Source organism: Mastomys coucha, unplaced genomic scaffold (assembly GCF_008632895.1).
Source record: "Mastomys coucha isolate ucsf_1 unplaced genomic scaffold, UCSF_Mcou_1 pScaffold21, whole genome shotgun sequence".
Lineage (NCBI taxonomy): Eukaryota > Metazoa > Chordata > Mammalia > Rodentia > Muridae > Mastomys > Mastomys coucha.
Genome location: NW_022196904.1, coordinates 47,592,497 through 47,614,783, shown reverse-complemented (window position 1 = coordinate 47,614,783; position 22,287 = coordinate 47,592,497). Strand labels below are relative to the sequence as shown.

The 22,287-nt window shown below is 40.4% G+C and overlaps 1 protein-coding gene and 1 pseudogene across 1 annotated transcript in view; both read left to right on the top strand.

Moving 5' to 3' along the window:
* Positions 1 to 22,287, top strand: part of Gabrg3 (gamma-aminobutyric acid type A receptor gamma3 subunit) — a 644,969-nt gene that overhangs the window by 130,222 nt on the left and 492,460 nt on the right. The window lies entirely within an intron of this gene.
* Positions 4,840 to 6,189, top strand: LOC116104089 (annotated as a pseudogene).

Here is a 22,287-nt window from a genome sequence, read left to right as displayed (position 1 = left end):
CGTTTGTTCACAAGACAAACCTAGTTTATCCTGAAAGCAGCATGTACTAGCTAGCGTCTTTTCATAGAATATAATATCACAAGTGTTTCAAGAGATCTCCAGTTTGCTCCTGTGTCACCGTAGCAGCAGCCTCACATCTTGAGCTCCAGAAATAATTCAGATGTGTGTCATAGTAGAACAAGCAGTTGAGAATTTAATCACAATAAGCAAGAGAGCAAGAGGACACTTCTAGGCTGAGCTAAGCAGCAATAGCCGTAGTTATCAGCACAGAGCTCTCTCTCTCTCTCTCATTCTCTCACTCTTTCTCTCTTTCTCCCTCCCCCCTCTGTCTTTTTATCTCTGTCTCTCTCTGTTTCTCTCTGTGTGTTTCTCTCTGTGTGTCTATCTCTCTTTCTCTGTCTCTCTGTCTCTGTCTCTCTCTGTCTTTCTCTTTCTCTGTCTCTCTGTCTCTGTCTCTCTCTGTCTCTCTCTGTCTCTCTCTCTCTCTCTCTTTCTTCTTCTTCTTCTTCTTCTTCTTCTTCTTCTTCTTCTTCTTCTTCTTCTTCTTCTTCTTCTTCTTCTTCTTCTTCTTCTCTTGTCTATTTCTCTGTGGTTGCACACTGGGTAGGGCACATTTTCCTTGGAAGCACACCCTATTCAGAATTCAGTCTGTTCTAAGCAGATGTACAAGACAAGAATGTATGTAGGGCTTTACTTATACATATTATCCTTTAAGTTGAAAAACAGTCAGAGAAAGGTTAATGACTCTGCACATGCTTTTCTGGCAATGAAGTCTGTGAAGCTGTCTAAGTTGACTCACAGTGACTGAATGTTTGCTACCTGTTGTTCTTTACATCTTGTTTTAAGGTCTGAAGCTGGCCCAGTTGGAAAGACAACAACTACCTCTGGTTTGGAATGACTACTGGTCTGTCTCTGTCAAAGCTAATCTCCTGCCTAACATAAGTGCCGTAGCATGAGTAAATTGCTCTATACCTTGTGTTTTATTTTTCTTCTTCTTTTTACAAATGTGTATCAAAGCTTTGGCCTGCACATATTTCTCAGTACAGTCTTCATACTCTAATAAGCAGAAATTTGCAAACCAACAGTACAGCTTATCCATCACATTTGTGTCTCCAACTGTCAACTTTTTAAAAATGATATTTTATTGTTAACTTTTGCAATGACTAGGAGCTGGCTGGTCCTGTTTGAAGTGATGGGATCAGCTCTATATGGCAGACTCTCAGTACCTCTGTTAATAAAGGGATAAATAGGATGATTTATTTTTTGAGGATAGACATGAATTTTATAGGTCTCCTGTAGTATGGTGTGGTGGTTTGAATAAGAATGGCCTATATGGGCTCATATGTTTGAATGCTTGGTCATTAGGGAGTGGTGCTGCAGGCCCTGTGTCTCTCTCTTTTTCTGCTGACTTCCAATCCAGATATAAAACTCTCAACTATTTCTCCAGCACTATGCCTGTCTGTATGCCTACTACAGATGTTCAGTTGAACATCTACTTAATCTGAAACTAATTAAAAATTAAATTATTGAAATGTTCCTAAATTAGAAATGTTTTAAGCACTGATGCAATATTCTGTGCAGGAAATTACACATGTAACATATGCCACCAATCACAGCCAAAAGGATATCTTAATGTTGGTGTATAAAACCACCTTCAAGTCTGTGTATATGAACCATATGTGAGATCTCATTGTTGATATACAAAGGTTGCTGAGTCTGGAAAAATCCACAATATTGCTGCTCCCAAGCTCTTCATATAAAAGATGTGCAAGCTGCTAAGAAGTGTCAGGCACAAGTGTGTGCGCGCATGCCCATCTCTATAAGCATGATGCACATCGCTAGACATCAAGTCCAGCCAGAGCATAGCTGAGCTCAACTTCGGCAGGTGTCAGTGCATTTGTTGTTGTTGTTAAGGTTTTTTTTTTTTGACTTTTAAAATTTTGTTTTGTTTTTTTGTTTTGTTTTGTTTTGGTTTTTGTATCAGATGTTGAAACTCGAATCTTTGAAATTTAGATGTGTGTCCTTGGTCACTATGCTGGGACGTGGTGAGTGCTACAGTAGCTGTCCTTGCTTCCAGCATTCCATAGTTCACAGTTTTTAGGAGTAAAACCACAGTTCTACTCTGCATTCTCAGAGAGCAACACTAATCAGGAGACAAGGATCATCCCCTCAGTTTCCATTTTGGTAAGTGAGGAACTTTTGGCAGATGCTATTGTTCACAGAGCAAGCCTTTTCCCGTGGAGCCTCCAGCCTTGCAGAGGGCAGGAGGCATCCAGCCTTGCAGAGGGCAGGAGGCACCCCTAGACCCTGCCCATAGCCTGCCTGTCCTTGGCTTCCTGCTGTCTCCTCTGCCCTCCTCCTTCATACTCACTCTTTCTTTCAAGTATGGATGTCTGCTGCTTTCTCTGTTTCAAAGCCTGAGCCCAGCCTGTCTTTGGAGTCTCCCAGAAGGGCCACCTCCCTTTCCAGTGACACAGCAACCCATTCATTTCAGCACTTCAGCTTGGCCTGCTTCAGCACATGTGATGAACAGCTAACATATGGCCATCCTGGCAGCTTACGGGTTCTTGCATTCAGAAATGCTTTCACTCATCATGCAGAGTTCCCAGCAAAATACAGACCATTTGCTTCCCCTAAGTCATAACAAGATGTTCTTTCACACAGACACAGCAGATAGTACCACACAAATATATAAAACCAGGTTCCCACCTCCATGTGCTTTTCCCTCATAGTGGTCATTCAATTCTACAAACATTTGTACAACCCAACTGTCTTAGAGGTCCCAGCCTTAGCTTTGCTGAGGATACTAAGGATGACCAGAGGGCTTTATCCCTCAGCAGGACCTTGTCAGGAAAGAGGTAAAATCTTGCATGCATCCAGTAGACCTGATTGCTCACTCACTTTCTGTTTAGGAGTTCTGAGCTCATCTGTTCTTTTGGAGACAGATTCAGGATTGTCTGGTGTAAGAACTGAGCACATGGACGTTGATGGCAGGCCTGTAGCCGTGTATCACAAGTGGTTTTAAGATGGGGTCTCTAGACAAAGCATGAGTGTGGCACAAGTGTTTACCTTGTAGACATCAGGAGCCCTGTGCACAGATTTCATTTATTTTCTGGAAAGAACCTGAGACACAGATGACTCTTTCTAATTATATTTCATGTAGTAGATGAAGAGTTGCTCTGCTCTCAACCTTGGTCACAAAGCTTCTTTATTTGCAGTGGGGAGTGGCTACTGCAGAGGCTCATAACTCATCAAACTGCTGAGTATAAATGCTTCTGAGTGCTCAGCTGTGGAGTCACACTTCTGCTCATAGCACCTGTGCTTACCTGCTCAAGATCAAGCCAGTACGGACCAGGGAGGAGCATTTGAGGACCCCACCCCTATCGGAGGAGTTATTGGCAGTTGATAATCTGCTGAGGTAGCAGTAGTTTTTCATGTCCCAGTGCATGATCCTGTGCCCATTTGTACCTGGGCAGCACAAAATGGATTTGGGGTTATTCATTTTTCAAAAGAAGACATAAAGTTGGAAGGGAGATCTGGAGAGACAGCTCAGAGGTTAAGAGCACTGACTGCTCTTACCAAGGTCTGGAGTTCAATGCCCAGCAATCACACGGTGGTTCACAACCACCTGTAATGGGATCTGATGCACTTTTCTAGTGTGTGTCTGAAGACAGCTGCAGTGTACTCATATAAATAAAAAATAAATAAATAAATCTTTAAAAACATAAATAAAGTTGGAAGGATGATGGGCTAGTGAGCACTAGGGACTTTGACAGAGATGATGTTGGATGCATCTGTTCAATTCATATGGAATAAATGTGTGGAACTGTCAATAAATAAAATGTATTGCTGAAAATAAATTAAAATATAGAGCTCACTTCCAACTTATCAGTAAATTTGAATGTCATCTAGAGACAGGTGTTAGTCTGTGTCCATTGCTTTAGTGTTTAATTATAGACTTTCTAGAATAAAACTTCCTGTGAACCCCTGCTAATGTCTTCAGGCAGTCCCTGCTAGCAGACTCCCAGTTCCAGTCAGCTCTGACACAGAGCCTGGAACATCTAAAATGAAATAGCCACAGAAGCTTCCTTGGGAAGGCCCTAAGTGAGTGGGTCTGAGTGGTTTAGGAGGGAGGAGAGAATGACTACATTTCAACGCTAAGATGAAAAGGATGTTGTGCTTATCTGGAGAAGTACACAATGTGAAGAGGAAACATTTGCATCATTCTATTTGTAAAATAAGCAAGTAGATGGACCAAAAGAAGAAAGACCAATTTTCCTGGGCCTGAGTCATGAATGAGAGAGAAAGCAGAAAGATGGAGCAAGAGTGGCCTTTCCTTAGGTATGGAACACTCTGATGAATTCGTCTTCCCAACTTCCACCTTTTCCCCAGCCTCTGGCATTTTTTTCTTTTCATTTTCAGTTGGACTTTCCTCTAGACTTTCTGCCTACCCTGCAGCAGATGTATTTAACTGAAGCAGTTCTCTATGGCAACCGGGAGACAGAGTGAGAAGACAGGTGACATGTTTGGAGGCACTTTTGTTGTTGCAGCCTGAGAAAGGTGTGCTGCCAGCAAGGAGTGAGCAGAGTCATCCTTGACTGTGAGCATCCTGCAGTGCACAGGACTGCACCCTCTTTTTCCTCATCCAGGGATGACATAGCTTTAAAAAAAAAAGCAGCAGTTCCAATGCTTGAAGAAATCAAGAGAACAGACACCATGACAATATCTCCAGCTTGTTTTATTCCCTAAAAATTGACTTTGTAGCAGTATTCTTTCTATCAGACATAAAGCAGATAGGAAGAAGGAAGCAAAATTAAAAAGAAAAGAAAGTGGGAAAAAGAAAGAAAAAGATGGTGACAAATGCCTAGGTGACACACAGATAGGTTCACGCTTCAGTAACTTGAAGTTGTCACAAATCATATTGCATAAAATTTTATAAATACTGAGAATATACAAAGAGAAATTTTGGTTTCTTTTTAAACCAAATGCTTATATCACATATCCTAATTTTATAAACTCATTTTATAAGCCATCTGCATAGGCAACAACAAAAGGAAATAGTTTGTAAATAAGAGACTTAGTAAAATTGTCAACAGTATTGATTTAGAACAATTGGTGTTTAGGATATTGAACGAAAGGTGTCTCAGTGATAAGATAAGCCAGCATCTGCTCATTCACCAAAAATCAAAAGGCTTGCAAAAAGCCAAGTACCACAGAGTTACATATGGAAAATGAGAAAAAGAAGTTATTTAAGACAGATTAAAACACCCAATACTCCGCGGAAGCAGAGGCAGGTACCATGGCGGAGCTGAGGGCTCTGGAGAGCCTCATCGAGATGGGCTTTCCCAGGGGACGTGCGGAGAAGGCTCTGACCCTTACAGGGAAACAGGGCATTGAGACTGCGATGGACTGGCTCATGGAGCATGAAGACAACCCCGATGTGGACGAGCCTCTAGAGACTCCCCTCAGCCATGTCCTCGGACGAGAACCCATGCCCTGAAGGTGGCCCTGAAGGATCTGGGTCTGCTGCTGGAGAAAGCAAACCCACTTTGACTGAACAGGAGAAATAAGAACAGACTAAGAGAATGTTGGAACTTATGGCACAAGAGCAGCAGGAACGTGAAGAGAGACAGGAGCGAGAAGCTTTAGAACGAGAAAAGTAGCGGAGGAGACAAGGGCAATAGCTGTCAGTTGCATGACAGAAACTACAGGAAGATGAGATCCGCGGGGCTGCTGAGGAGTGCAGGAGAGAGAGAAGGCTGAGGAGAAGGCCTCCAAAGGGTTTGAGAAAATATTGAAAGGGACAAAGCAGAGAGAGCCAAGAAGTATGTTGGTAGTGTGGGTTCTTAGTCATCTCCACCAGCAACAAACAGATCCAGGTCCTGTTCCTTCTTCTCCCAGCCAGGAGTCCCCTACTAAGCAGGAGTATGTCCAGTGTAGCATACAGGTTAGGCTGCCTGATGGGACTTCACTGACCCAAAGTTTCCAGGCTCGGAAACAGCTGGCAGCTGTGAGGGTGTTTTGGAGCTTCACCATGGGGAGGAACCTGGACAGGACTAGGACCCTGTGCAGTTGTTCAGTGGCTTCCCTAGACGGGCTTTCTCGGAGGCTGACATGGAACAACCTCTGCAGGGACTGGGCCTCGTGCCTTCTGCTGTCTTCATTGTGGCCAAGAAATGTCCAGACTGAGGGTTCTCCATCCCACCATCTCTTTCTGATCTCTTTGATAAAACACTGACATTTCCTTCCTAATAAATAGACCCTTTGAGTTCTATTAAAAAAAATTTCAGACAGGATGCTGAATTTTCAGAGCTTTAGTTCTAGGAGTAATAGCTTACTCCTGGAATAGCTCCTCCTCCTGTGCTTCTGTGGTTCTGTGGTCCTGGAAGTTCCCAAGCACAGAAATAACATCAGTGCCCAAGAGAAGAGAAAGTGGAAAAATAAGGCAGATTTCTTATGGAACCAGTCTTTGAGGGTAATACTGGCAAGTTAATGGCCATCCCATCACACTTTGCCTCAAATGACAAAGGGCCATCACAACTCATCCATTTATGATAAGATAAGGAAGCCACAACTTAAGGGAGCGGAGAAAATGCTCCAGTGTCAACACCAAGATGAATGAGATGTTCTAACAAAACACAGAGTGTCAGGGGAAAATATTTACAGCTAGCTGTGACTTAGAAAAGGCTGTCTGAGAGACCTGGCTGGAAGCTTCATTCTCCATGCTTTTCCCACAGTGGCAGAGCCATGTTGACTACAGTGAACTGTGACCAGCCTCTGCATCAGTTTTTTTCTCTGCTTGCCAGTTTGTTCAATTTTTTACTCTTTTATCAAGGCATTTACAGTGTATTGAAACTCCCACTCATGGGCTCATTTTGCTAACTCACCTTGTTTCAGACTTTCTAAATCTAGTTGCAAGGATGAGGGTTTCAGAAAGAGTTTTGGAGGTAGATGCGTTTCAGCTCAGAACTGATTTGATAATGTCTTGAACAACTACAAAGAAAGGCAAAGAAGCCATGCCTCTTATCACAGCACTCAAGAGGCTAAATGCAAACATTGTAAATGTGAGGCCAGCCTAGGTTCCTGCCTCAAAAATAAGGACAGGAGATGTGATTTGGAGGTAGAATGCTCGTTTTAGCGTGTGTAAAGCCATAGGTCTGATCGCAGCAACATAACAAAGTAAGAGCTACTTCTTGTACTGGCTTAGATGCATACATTTTCAAAAAAAATCTGTAAGTGAGATCTGAAAAGAAATGAATAATATTATTACACTGGAAGCAGAGAGGATACAAAGGTCAGAAACCAAGCAAACAGCCTTTTAATTCTATTTCAACTTAGTGCTTGCCGTAGTTTGATTTCTGTTGCTGTAATAAACACCATGGCCCAAAGCAACTTGGGGAAGAATGATTTTTTTGGCTTATAGGTTACAGTCCATCATGAAGTCCAATCGCCAAAGCAATTTATAGAAGGGAGGTCAGGGCAGCTCCTGAAGGCAATAAGACACAGGCTGCTTGCTTATAAGTTTATTCCCCTTGGTTCACTTAGCTTCTTGCTTTGTTTTACAACCCGGGACTATCTGCCCAGGAATAACAATGGCCACAGTGGGTTGGGCCCTCCCACACCAATCATTAATCAAGGAAATGCTCTACAGACATGCTATAGGCCGATTTCTTGTGATTGCCTCTGTGTAGGTGACTAGCTTGTGTTGAGATGACAAAAAATATTACCAGCACAGTTGTCAATGTCCTAGACACTGTACAGATCTGAACAAGACACAACAGGTATGCAGATTAGGAAGGGTTAAATTAACATGTTCTAGTTTGTAGTAAACCTGAGTACATTAAAATCACAGGACATCTGCAAGATGCTCCTGAAGTTTTCTGAGTTCCTCCAGGTGTGTAGATAAAAGAACAATAGCATACAAATTTAGTCTCGTTTGTATACAACTAGAGGGAGATATGGAGACCAAAATTAAAACTATTACAATATTTACAACTGCTCTAAAAGTGAAATATACAAGGATAAACCTAACAAACAGGTTTAGAATCTACATACAGAAAACAAAACAAAACAAAACAAAAAGCAAAATCCTGGAAAGCCTAAGAAGTCCTATGTAAATGGGCATGTATCCAGCTACAGACTGGAAGACTGGCAGAGTAGCGGTGGTGAGCTACCCGCTTACCTGTGGGCTTAGCTTGATTCCTAACAAAATCCTGTCCAAAGTTTCATAGTTAAAGACACAACATTATGAAACTGTATGAATGACTAAGACCTAGAATAGTGAAAATGACTTTTTACTCTCAGTAAAAGAGTAGTTAGTCTAACAAGCTTCAAGGCATATTTTATAGCTATAATAATCAAGACTAGACATCTGACCCTTCTGTCTCTGTGCACTAGTTACTTTGCTGTCACTGTGATAAAAAGCCATGATCGGGATCATTTGTAGAAGGATGGCCTTATTTGGGCTTATGGTTCCAGATGGGCGGGGACTCTATTGCAGGCAATTATGTCCAGAGGCTACAGACTTGCGAGCTGGAGCTTTAAGTTGAGGGCTAAAGGCTCGTGTCTTGAACCTTAAGCTGGAAGTAGAAAGGGAACTGGAAATGGTTAAAACTCTGCCCCAGTGACATATGTCTTCCAGCAAGGCAACACTTAGTTTTATATCTCCTCAAACTGTGCTACCAACAGGGGACCAAGAATCCAAATACTAGAGCCTATGTGAGTATTCTCATTCAAATTACCATACGTAAGTTGTCATAGGATCTCTGGGGATAGACACCTTCCAAACTGTACCTGTGCGGCCTGAGTTCTATGCTTTACCTGGGTCTATGGCCAGTGCTATAAACTGTTTAAGAGATGTGCTCATCAACCATGTCATCCTGCCTAGATTAAGAATTGCTTAGCAAGTGAGGGAAGTCAACCTGAGTGTGTTTGTCTGCTTCAGACTGAGCAGGCCATGAGAACTATGACCTAGGCAACAGACTAGTGCTTTGATGAAGTGGTTGTGCGGTGGACTCACACGGGAGGCGGTGAGAAGCAGGAAGAGCCTGGACAATGACAAGCAGGAGGAGGCCCTGGAGTATGTCTTGGCATCTTTTACATTGTCTTCTCTCGTCTTAATCTTTGTAAGCGGAAAACCTCTTCTAGCACGTTGCCACCACCATGGGCGAAGTAGCTGTGCACCAAACCTTCTGAAAGTGATCTATTCCTCCCCTTATTTTATGTCAGGTATGTTATCACAGTGACAAAAAGTAACCACAACATGAAGACAATTCCCATTTCCATTTTATTTTTCTTTATTGGATATTTTCTTTATTTACATTTCAAATGTTATCCTCTTTCCCGGTTTCCCTCCCTCCCAGAAACACCCTACCACATCTTCCCTCCCCGTGCTTCTATGAGGGTGTTCCTCCACCCACCCACCCACTTCTACCTCTCCATCCCTTGATTCCCCTACTCTGGGGCATCTATCAAACCTTCATAGGAACATGGATCTCTCCTCCCATTGGTGCCCATTTTCTTTCATTATGTCCATAAAATTGGTTCGATCTAACAACCATAACACTAATCCCCAAATATGAGAGACCTTTAGACCTTGCAAATTATTTAGTTAAAACTTTTTCCATTTTAATTATTTTTTTTCTAGAAACTAACTACCTAATTCACTTATGTGTAATACCACTTTCTGAAGCTTTGGAATACCTTGTTGGGCTTTGACTTAAGAGCTCATGGAAAGATTGCTTGTGTGTTTTGTTTTGTTTGGCCAAGTAACTCCTGTACCCAACTGACCTGTAGAAAATGACATCAGGTTCAGTCATAAGACATCTCATGGGATTTGCTCAGAAAAGTGCTCAGATTCCAGGGTGATGCTGCTGAAGATGATAGTAATAATACCACATGGTGACTGTCGGTTGGTCACTTGATGGCTCTTTGGGCTGATGACTACTCTATAGTCACATGGCTATGGACACAGTTTAAGCTGCATTCTCTGTTGTGAGCTTCAAGAAAGCAGTACTGGTTGGGCACGAATTACAGGACTTCTACCACATTAACTGATCAGCTTCTTTCTTCCAATGAAAGAGATCCACGTAATCCATTATCATCTCACTCAAACTGTTCTACCAACAGGAGACCAAGAATCCCACGGTTGCTAATATCTTATTTCTTAACAGAAATGTATAATATCTGTGTGGATTTTTCTCCCCAGAGAATTCCCAAGGGTCCTGCCTATTTTGAATATTACTCAGGTCTCAAATATTGAGTCTCTCTGAAGAACAAACAAAGCTGCCACGGGTAGAAATGAGATCTGCTGACATTTCCTTCAGTTCTTTTGGAATATTGCCGTTCAGACAGCTGAAAACCTTGATTGTGCTAAGCACTGAGACAAAATCCTCAAACAGATTTTGTCATGTCCTTGTTTTTCCTACCCTGAATGAGTCTGGACATTTGTCAGACACTTGAGTGTCACATGGTCTTGTTCCTATAGTAACTTACTCAAGAATGCTTCTTCTGGGTCATTCAGGGGCCTCGCCTCTTCCTCGGTACCTCTTTCTCAGCATGATAGGTCTGAGGAGGCATTTTGCCTTGCACCAGACTCAGAATCTCAGGACTGACTTGCCATTGCTTCAGGTGCTAGCAAAGTCACACTCACTGGATTTAATGCTGAAGCCTTAAGACCAAACACAGCTACTCAGTCATAAGCTAGAAGCCTTCGGACCATGGCCTCTGAGTACCCACAGCTGTACTTTCCAAGGGCAGCTAGCCCAGTGGTCCCTAATGGCACAGGAATGCCCTTGCAGCAAGGTAAGTAGAAAGAGCCAAACCATTTATAAATACTGACATGTGGGCAAGGAGTATAGAGAATGAAGCAAGGACAATTGCATTCTGTGCCCTGTGGGTCTTTCTTCTTTTGCTTTAAAAAAACAAAACCACATACATTTTACACATCAATTGTAACAAGTACATAACAGTGTGGTTTATTAGAGACAATTGTTTCCTTTTCACTAAAGACTATTATTTTCTCTTTACATTCCTGGTCTGTCCCACCCACCTGAAATGACCAATATCAATAGCATGGTACACAACTACCCACACTTTCTTTCTTGATCTCTAAAAGTCTGAAAATACAGAATTGTATGCCTGTTAAATACTGCTTTAAAGAGGTCTTTGATACATCTGTTTCCCATGGTGAAGGCTTTCTTTAGAGGTGAAGGGGAAAATAAATAAGCACTTGTGTTAATGATGGAAGTAAACTCGGTTGGAACCTCGTGGCACTGCATTGTTCAGTATTTGAAATTATCCAGGTAATTTTATTGTACCATCCACATATATAGAGGCCACAGAAAATGAAATGTCCCTTGCTTTCTGGTGTTAAAGGAGAATTAAAGTCTCCTTCCAGAGAAATACCAGATCACCTGAAAAATAACCCTTGTCAAGTTGTGAAACACTCAGCAGTTTGTCCTCCCATAAAACAAGTATTTCAAAGGTGAACAGGGCAGAGAGTCCTTGTAATCCTAGTAGTGAAGAGATTGAGGCAGGAGGATTAGCAATCAAGGACATACTAGGGTACATAGAAAGACTTTTTTTTTAATTAGATGTTTTCTTTATTTACAATATCTCCTTTCCCGGATTCCACTCCAAATAAAATAAAATAAAATAAAATAAAATAAAATAAAATAAAATAAAATAAAATGAAAAAACAAAAACTAAAACAAAACCCTGTTCCCTCCTCACTACCACCACCCCACCCCCTCCTGCTTACTGGCCTTGGCATTCCCCTACACTGGGGCATAGAACCTTCACTGGGCCAAGGGCCCCTCTTCCCAACGATTTTATCTCAAATAATCACAAAAATATTTGTTTAAGGAAAGACAATGTTTTATTATTTTATTTTTTCCTTATTTTATTTCTTCCCCTACCTTCTTTGTTGTTGCTAGTAGGTGTTGTTGTTGTTGTTGTATTGATGTTGTTTAGTTGTTTGTTTATTTCCAATGGAAATTATTAAATACTTGACTTAGAGGTAAAAACAAGGTCAACTATTTCAAGATGGCTAAGTGCTGATGCTACCTACATCTATAGGATTTACACAATTATAAGCATGTTCAGCAGCAATAGCCAAGTTATTTTAGTAACTACAGAAATTAAAACAGAACTACTATATGATCTAGCTATCCACCTAGAAGAATTGAAGCTATAGCCTCGTGAAGAAGTCTATACCCCACTCATTGCACTAACGTTCATATTAGCCAAGATACAGAAACAAACCATTTATTGGCCAGTGGGCAAGTCGGTGAAGAAATTGCACTCTGCACATTCAGTGGAATATTATTTCGTGTTAAAAGGAGATAAAATGTTAATCCTACTGGTCAAGAATAAGACCACTATGTGCCAAATTTGAAGCATGGTTTAATTATATACTGGCCAGGGAGATGCACTCTGGCCAGGTATGCTCCTGGGTTTCTGAGAAATGGCCTGGAGTGAATGGAGGAAATTTAAGAGGGGCTTAAAAAGTATAGGAGGCCACTTTATTTCTCATCAGGTCAAATCAGGAGCAAGCATATATCTCTGTGTACATCCTGCCTGTTTCTAACTGGGCCAGTGAACATCCTGATATCTTTCCTGCCCATGTACCTCCTGCCCACATGTGAGCAAGTACATTCTGTGCAGATGGGTCAACCAAAGGTGGCTTAGTATGTCTCTCCAGGAAGTCATACTAAAGTTGATCTTTTTTCTCCTTTAATTTTTTTCTTTTTGCCTCCTCTTCTCCTTTCATTTTTCTTCTTTACTTTCTAGAACTAAAAGATGCTCCAGTGCTCCAGGCACATCCTGCATTTGTCCTGCTGACTGAAAATTGACTTTTTCTAGGAAATCTTGGCTCTTTTCATTGGAGAATGGTATCAGTAACCAGGATCTTCATGTGGGATGTGTTAATTGCTATCAAATTATGGCTTCTGCTAAACCTTCTCAATTGAAAGGACAAGAAAATTGTTCTCCCTCTCTCTCTCTCTCTCTCTCTCTCTCTCTCTCTCTCTCTCTCTCTCTCTCTCAATAATCTTGCCTTACAGACACTCTTGTGAAAATACAGAATAATATCCAAAGTTATTCATTTCTTTGCGGTCAGATGATTATAAATAGACTACACACACACACACACACACACACACACACACACACACACAAACACATACACACGTCTTACAATCCAGCTCTGTTTGTTGAATCCTTCTAGAACTGCTTTCAGAGTTGGAAATTTGGTGTTCTGAATATGTAGCTTATGATTCAGCCATGTGCTGGTTCTAAGGAGAATGACCCCTGTAGATTCACATGCTTGAATATCTGTTCCCCAGTGGTGGAAGTGTTTGGGAAGCATTGGGAAATATGGCTTTGATAATGTGGGTGCATGGAGGAGGTTTGTCACTGGGAAAGACTGGGCTCCCACTATTCCCAGTGTTCTCTCTGCTTGCAGATCAAGATCTGAGCTCTCAGCTCTCTGGTCACCATGCATTCACTCACCATCATGGACTCCAGCCCTCTGAAATCATGTTTCATCCTCATAACAAAAAAGCAACTAAGACTGTTCATATGCAATGAAGCATACTTATATTTCCCTTTTTTCTACCATAAAATGTCTTTCTTTTGTTCTGTCCTGTTGCTCTAATTGCCTCTCCCAGTAAGATGCTGCAGAGTGATGAGGAGCTGTGTCCTCCATTCCAGTCTCAGGCAAAAACTTTTCATGCTCATAAATAAGATGTTGTGTAGACTTTCCCCATTTTTTTTGTTTGTTATGACAATTATCTTCTCTATTCCTATATTCTGATTTAAAAACAAATCTGGAACCAGTGTTTGACATTGCCAAATGGCCTTTTTTGAACCAGACTACTATAATTGTTTGGCTTTTTTATTTAGTCTATTACTATGCAAATTCACATGGATTACTTGATGAATGTCACACTAGCCTCACATTTGGGAATGAGCCTCACTTGGTTGTGATGACACATATGTATTCCTGGATTCAATGGCTTAGAGTCTTCAATGATCTTGACACTTATCCTTGTGAAACTGTGGATGTCTGAATTACTGCGTAGTGACTCTATGATTACTGGCTGAACAAAGCAGCTCAAGGAAGGAAGGCTTCTTCTGAGTCCCAGTTCAAGGGCACATTCCAGCATCGTGGGAAGGTTTGATTGGCAGGAGTGTGAAGTCACCTTGCTCTGGAAGGTAGGAAGCTGAGTCGAATGATCATTTCCTAGTTCTCTTTTTCTTTTCATTCCATCTGGGACAACAGACTATGACAAGGTCCCTTCCACAATCAAGATTAGCCATCCCACCTGCATGTTCTTGCTTCCCAGTATTCCTGATCTGTCATTTGGTACTAGGCCACAAGGGTACAGTGTTCAGCTGTAGCCATTGGTGGCTCTAGCCCCCAATACATGTCCGTCAGTTTTTCTTCATGTATTTGACATTTGATATTTAATGTGATCATCTCTCCATAGAGAATTGGTACCTTTATCACAACACAGCAACTTTCTTTATTCATAATAAATTTTTTGCTCACATGTATTACTTTTAGAATGTAATATCACTATTCTAGCCTTTCATTTTCTAGCTTTTCATGAGTAAAATTTATTATGGCTTGTATTATTGCTGGCAGGGAAAATGTTCATAATAAGATAAGCAAAAGGGTGGCGGGGGAGTTGGAGATTCTTTGACTTTTCCCTCCTGCCAGCTTTCTCTAAGAGTAAGAGTAATTTCCATTGCTTCTAGATTCTTCTAAAAATTATAGTCTTTTCATATGTGTATAAAATTCTATGGCTACATATACACAAATTTACTATTTCTTTGTTGTCTGGTTTCTAGTTTGCACTAAATTAAAGTTTCAGGAGATCTTCTTACTGAAAAGTGTTCCAAGATACATTACTTAGATTACAGAAAACCTGAGCAGGATGTGCAGGGTTCCCTTCCCACACAGTCCTTGTTTCTCATATGCCACTTCCCATAGAACACTTGTTTCCTTTAGTCACTTTTCAATAACTAGTTGCTACTGTGATTGTCCATTCATTAGCACAGGACCTCAAACACACCGGGCCCACTCCTTGTTGTCATCCTGTGTGTTTTGAAGACTGTAATGACATGTGTCTACTCGTGTCATATTCTATGGTCTCATTTAACTTCGCCAAGCCCTTTCTCTCTCTCCCCACATTAATTCCTCTCCTCAAACTCTTGGCAGCCACTGATCAATTTCTACTTCCATAGTTTTGAGCTTCTTTCATTTCTGGTTTCTATAGTTGTTTATATTTTAAGTAATTCTATCATCTATCTATCTATCTATCTTCTATCTATCTATCTCGATGATGTGTGTGTGTGCATTCTTCTCCCTATATAAATTCTACTCATGTGATTTTTGTTCTTGTTTGCAAAATCATAGCAGTGTTCTGCTACTCCAAGAAATCCCAGTTTCCTGATGTTATCCCTTTCTTGCTTTCTTCCAGGAGATAGTATTAATTCTAGAAATTTGCACTACCTTTGTATTTTGAAGGGTCCTTTGCCATATACTCTTCAGTGCTTTCAAGTAGGCTGTATGTTTTGTTAATGGTAGAAGATGTATAGTATCCTATTGCTAAGGACCTTCAATGTATCCTGTGGTGGTTCGAATGAAAATGGCCAACTTACACTTACAGGGAACAGCACTATTAGGAGGTATGGCCTTCCTGTAGGAAGTGTGTCAAGCCAGGCCCGCCATGGCTCTCTCTTCCTGCTGCCTGCCAATCCAAATGTATAACTCTTAGCTACCTCTCAAGAATCTGCCTGCATGCTGCCATTCTTCCCACCATGATGTTAATGCACTAAAGCTTTGATATGTAAACCATGCCCAATTAAGTGTTTTTCTTTATAACAGTTGCTATGGTCATGGTGTCTTCTCACCCAGTAGAAACATTAGAATATACTTTAAATAACCATGCTTACAAAGCCACAGTTTATTTCTTGAAGAAAAAATGTCATATAACAGTTAAAATTAAAGAAAGAAAACTCAGTACCATCTAATGATATCTACAAAACCAGAAAAGTCAGATGCAGTTCTAGTTGGCCATGTTGACTTGTGCTGACAGGTCAGGCAGGAGCCACTGATGGGCACTTATGCTGGGTCCAAGGAGAGTTGGAGGGGAATTTTTATGCTTTTTCTAACTACATGGGCTTAATCCTTATATATATCTAATGTCAATATGTGGGTACAGTTCCTAACCAAATGGGCTTTGTCCTTGTATATATCTAACCTCAATATGTGGGTACAGTTCATCAACCTCCCCATTATCAGTGAATAATGGTAAAAAGTTTATCATCCACCCTTCCCTCACACCTTATCGAACTGCATATTCCACATTGTTCAGTTGAGTGTTTCCTTTCTCCCTGTGGCATCAATACTATAAAATTTGTTCTCTTAATCTAGGACACTCCAGCTTATCTGAAGCCTGTTTGAATCTATCTTTTTACCACACCATGATTTTAGTATTATTCAAGTGTACCTTCCAAATAGATAAAACAAAGTGTGGTTGTATATACTATAGGTCTCAATTACTTGAAATGCTAAGACAGTAGAATTATTTGAAATCAGTAATTTGAGGCCAGCTTGGGCAATATAACAAGATCTTGTCTCAAAACAGATAACAAACAAACAAAAACAAAAACCCAAAACAATCAAAATGTTCTATTTTTTTAAGTATTACATAAGAAAGTATTTTATGTATTCGCAAACAGAGAAATATTTTCAAAGTTCCCAATTTTCCAATGGAAAGTGATGTGCTGGTCTTGGGAATACGATATGCCATTGATTTGTCAACATGCTACCAAAGCTGGATTGTGCTTAGTAATAAAAACACAATTTTTTTAGACGTATTCATTTACTATTATATGTAAGTACACTGTAGCTGTCTTCAGACACACCAGAAGAGGGTACCAGATCTCATTACAGATACTTATGAGTCACCATGTGGTTGCGGGGATTTGAACTCAGGACCTTTGGAAGAACAGTCAGTGCTCTTAACCGCTGAGCCATCTCTCCAGCTTGTAAAAACAGAATTTACACAACACATATTGCACTGGGTGACAAGATAACATAGCTGGTCTGTATGAGCTCTAAATACAATCAACATAAATAATATAGTGAGAAGTCTGTGGGAAGAAAATTACTAAGAAGAACTACGAAAGATAATAAGACAAGCTCACTGGAAAGATCTCACTGACAACAAGTCAAGGTGACCAGATATTAAGATGAGATGATAAGGAGGGATTTGATTATATACAAAAATGGTAGGATCTGATCAATGTAACTTGGGAAAGAATTTTTGCTCAACCTTGGCTCTTCATAAACTATCCTTGCAATGGGGCTTTCATGGAGTAAGGAGATTGAAAACCTGGGACTAGACAAGGCTGCCCACTCTCTCCATACCTATTCAATATAGTACTTCAAGTGTTCACCAGAGCAATTAGACAACAAAAGGGGGTCAAAGGTACACATTGGAAAGATAGAAGTCAAAATATCACTATTTGCAGATGGTTTGATTGTATATTTAAGTGACCCCAAAAATTCCACCAGAGAACTCCTAAACCTGATAAATAACTTCAGCAAAGTGGCAGGATGTAAAATTAACTCAAACAAATCAGTAGCCTTCCTCTACTCAAAAGATAAACAGGCTGAGAAAGAAATTAGGAAATGACATCCTTCACAATAGTCAAAAGTAATATTAGATACCTTGGTGTGACTCTAACAAAGCAAGTGAAAGAGAAGATCTCAGAAGATAGAGATGTCTCCCATGCTCATGGATTGGCAGGATTAATATTGTAAAAATGGCCATCTTGCCAAAAGCAATCTACAGATTCAATGCAATCCCCATCAAAGTTCCAACACAATTCTTCATAGAGTTAGAACAATTTACAAATTCATCTGTAATAACAAAAACCCAGGATAGAGAAAACTATCCTCAACAATAAAAGAACTTCTGGGGGAATGACCATCCGTGAACTCAAGCTATACTACAGAGCAATCGTGAGAAAAACTACATGGTATTGGTACAGTGACAGGCAGGTAGATAATGGAACAAAATTGAAGACCCAGAAATGAACCCACACACCTATGGTCACTTGATCTTTGACAAAGGAGCTAAAACCATACAGTGGAAAAAAGACACCATCTTCAACAAACGGTGCCAGTTCAACTGGCGTTCAGCATTTGGAAATGCAAATAGATCCATTCTTATCTCCCTGTACAAAGCTCAAGTCCAAATGGATCAAGGACCTCCACATAAAACCAGATACACTGAAACTAATAGAAAAGAAAGTGGGGAAGAGCTTCAAGCACATAAGCACAGGGGAAAATTTTCCTAAACAGAACACCCATTGCTTAGGCTCTAAGATCAAGAATTGACAAATGGGACCACATAAAACTGCAAAGATTCTGTAAGCAAATAACACTATTAATAGGACAAAATCACAACCAACAGATTGGGAAAAGATCTTTACCAATCCTATATCCCATATAGGGCTAATATCAAATATATACAAAGAACTCAAGAAGTTAGACTCCAGAAAACCAAATAACTCTATTAAAAATGGGGTACAGAGCTAAACAAAGAATTCTCAACTGAGTAATACCAAATGGCTGAGAATAACCTAAAGAAATGTTCAACATCCTTAGTCATCAGGGAAATGCAAATCAAAACAACCCTGAGATTCCACCTCACATCAGTTAGAATGGCTAAGATCAAAAACTCAGGTGACAACAGATGCTGTCAAGGATGTGGAAAAAGAAGAACACTCCTCCATTGGTGTTGGAATTGCCAGGTGGTACATCCACTCTGGAAATCAGTCTGGCAATTCCTCAGAAAATTGAACATAGTACTACCTAAGGACCTAGCTATACTACTCCTGGGCATATACCCAAAATATGCTCCAACATAAACATGGACATATGCTCCACTATGTTCACAGCAGCCTTATTTATAATAGCCACAAGCTGGAAAGAACCCAGATGTCCTTCAGCAGAGGAATGGGTACAGAAAATGTGGCACTTTTATACAATGGACTACTACTCAGCTATTAAAAACAATGATTTCCTGAAATTATTAGGCAAATGGATGGAACTAGAAAGTATCATCCTGAGTGAGGTAACCCAATCACAAAAGAACACACAGGGTATGCACTCACTGATAAGTGGTTATTTGCCCAAAAGCTCAGAATATCCAAGATATAATTCACAGACCACATGAAGCTCAAGAACAAGGAAGACCAAGGTATGTAGGCTTCAGTTTGTCTTAGAATGGGTAAGAAAATACAGGAGGAAATACAGAGACAAAGTGTGGAACAGAGACTGAAGGAAAGGACTGCCCCATCTTGGAATCCATCCTGTATACAGTTACCAAACCCAGACACTATTGGGGATGTCAAGAAGTGCTTGCTGACAGGAGTCTGATATAGCTGTCTCCTGAGAGTCTCCATTAGAGCATGACCAATTCAGAGGTGGAGGCTTGCAGCCAACCATTGGGCTGAGCACAGGGTCCCCAATGGAGGAGTTAGAGAAAGGACTGAAGGAGCTGAAGGGGTTTGTAACCCATAGGAAGAACAATAATATCAATTAACCAGATGCCCTCAGAGCTTCCAGGGACTAAACCACCAACCAAAGAGTAACATGGAGTAACCCATGGCTCCAGTCACATATGTAGCAGAGGATAACCTTTTTGGTCATTAATGGGAGTAGAGTCCCTTTGTCCCGTGAAAGGCTCAATGCCCCAGTGTAGGGGAATGCCAGGATGGGGAGATAGGAGTGGGTATGTGGGATGGGGGAGGGTGGATGTGGTAGAGGATTTCTGGAGGGGAAACTGGGAAAGGGGATAACATTTGAAATGTAAATAAAGTAAATATCCGATTAAAAAAAAGAAAAATAGAAAAATTTTGGTCAAAAAGGGATTCAAGAGAAGGTGGCTCTGAGGATGAAGCATTTGCCATGCAAGTGTGAGGATGTTTTGAGATCTGCTTAGATCTGACATAACTGTAGGCCAATGAAAAGGACAAAAATGTATTGTAGTCAAGCCTCTACTGATCAATCAGGGATACAGAACAGACTAAGGCGCTGAACTGGTATCATAAGCCAGCATGTTACAGTGCTTTTAAGCTTGAAAACCATAAATATCTATGCCAAGTTACCGTTACATTTTTTCAATAGTCAGCATTCAGGGATAGGGAATTTCCATATGTGATTGATAAATGTCAAAGGATACAGAATGTAGGATTTATAGTTCAACCAATGAAATCCTTTTTTTCTTTTAGGGTTAAGGACAGTCCCTATGTTTCAAGGAACAAAAGATGAATAGTAGTAACTAGTTAGAAATAGTCATTATGCTTTGGGGACCCAATGATGAATAATGGAACCTTTGGTTAGGAACAGTCAGTGTGTTTGATGAAAACAAAAGAGGAATAACTGAAGCTGGCCAGCTGTTAGGAAGTACCCAGCTCCCTTGAACATAGTTTCACTCTATAATTAAAATGGAGTGTGTAAACAAAATGGTAGTACTTATGACAAATTTCTTTTGCTTCTTCCCAACAAGGACCTGAGTTCAAAACACACATAACAACAGGATGCCCACACCTGCTGCCTATGGTCTTAGAACTTAAGCAGCAGAGACTCTATCTGGGGAGTAAACTGGTTAGTCAAATTGGCAGAACTGAAGAACTTTGAGTTCAAGTGAGAGATCCTGCCACAATACATAGAATGGAGAGCAACTAAAAATAAGAAAGTTTCACTGTTAATGTAAAAATCACGTCTGTCACATTAAATGAAATAAGAGATACTTTATTCTGGAATCAAGTTCGAGTGACCTCGGCCCAGAAATACAGATTTAGGTTACCCCAAATTGCATGTTTCAATGTGGAAGCAGTTCCATGAAGTTTTATACATTTCTAGAAATAGAAGGTTGTAAATCAAGGCAAGTTTAAAATGCATTAGTGGGAAGTCTAGAGAGGTGCTACAGCGATGCAGAGCAAGCATTTCTGTAAGGCTCAGGTGTTCTTCACCTTCGGCTTAGTGGAAGCCCGTGGTTCTGTTAAGCCAATAGAGTCTGAGATGTTTTAATCAATTAGTCACAGCATGTTGGTTCTAATACAAATGTGGGCAAGCAGTGATTATTTACTGGGGTAACGCTAGCCAGAGATAATTAACCTCTGTACCTGTAACATTCCAACCTCTCAGCCTTACTTCAGTTTTAATCAGCCAACCAGTCTTTGCAGACACAGCTTCATTCTAGGAACTCTAATTCTCATCATCAACCATGGTCCTCTACATGTAAATATGCATACTCTCCTCATATGTGCCCACATACCTACAAGCAGGTATACTTGTGCATGAAACCATACCTACCTTAGTCATAGACAATTGTCACTGTCACTATCATTGTGCCTTCTCCCTTTTTCCCTTACAACTGACAAATTGCCTGTGCAATTTGAATCTTAATTAGTTATAAAATACATGTTTGAGATATACTGTACTTTGTTCTTTCTGAATGTCTTTAAAAAGTGTAGGAAAAAAATCTGTTTACTTATTTAACTCAAGGCAAATGCCATGAGTAAGGAAGGTAGTACAATAATACCACCACTGCTTCTCCTCTGGAAAAAAGAGGAAGACAAACCACTTCACTAATGCTTATACATGGAGCTCTTTTTAAAAACCATGGCTTATATGTAGAGCTCTTTCTAAACATAAATTTGTTTGTTTTGACTGTGTATCTTTTTAAATTTCATGCTGAAATGCATTCATCAGGGAAATAGTATGCAAAGATAAGGCTTTGGAGAGGCGTGGTCGTGGGAGCTTTTTCTAAGAGGGGAGATAAGACAGAGATTGAAATACCATTCTGTACTCAGTTCAGTGGATGGCTGTGAGCCTCTACATCTGTGTTAGTCAGGTACTGTCAGAGCCTCTCAGGAGATAGCTATATTAGGCTGGCTCATCCTTCCTTCAGTCTCTGCTCCATAGTTAGTCTATGCAACTCCTTCCGTGGGTATTTTGTTCCCCCTTTTGAGAAGGAATTAAATGTCCACATTTTGGTCTTCCTTCTTCTTGAGTTTCTTGTGGTTTGTGGGTTATTCTTCCTGTATTCCGAACTTCTGGGCTAATAACCATTTATCAGAGAGTGCATACTATGTGTGTTCTTTTGTGATAGGGTTACCTCACTCAGGGTGATATTCTCCAGATCCATCTATTTCCCTAAGAATTTCATAAATTCATTGTTTTTAATAGTTGAGTAG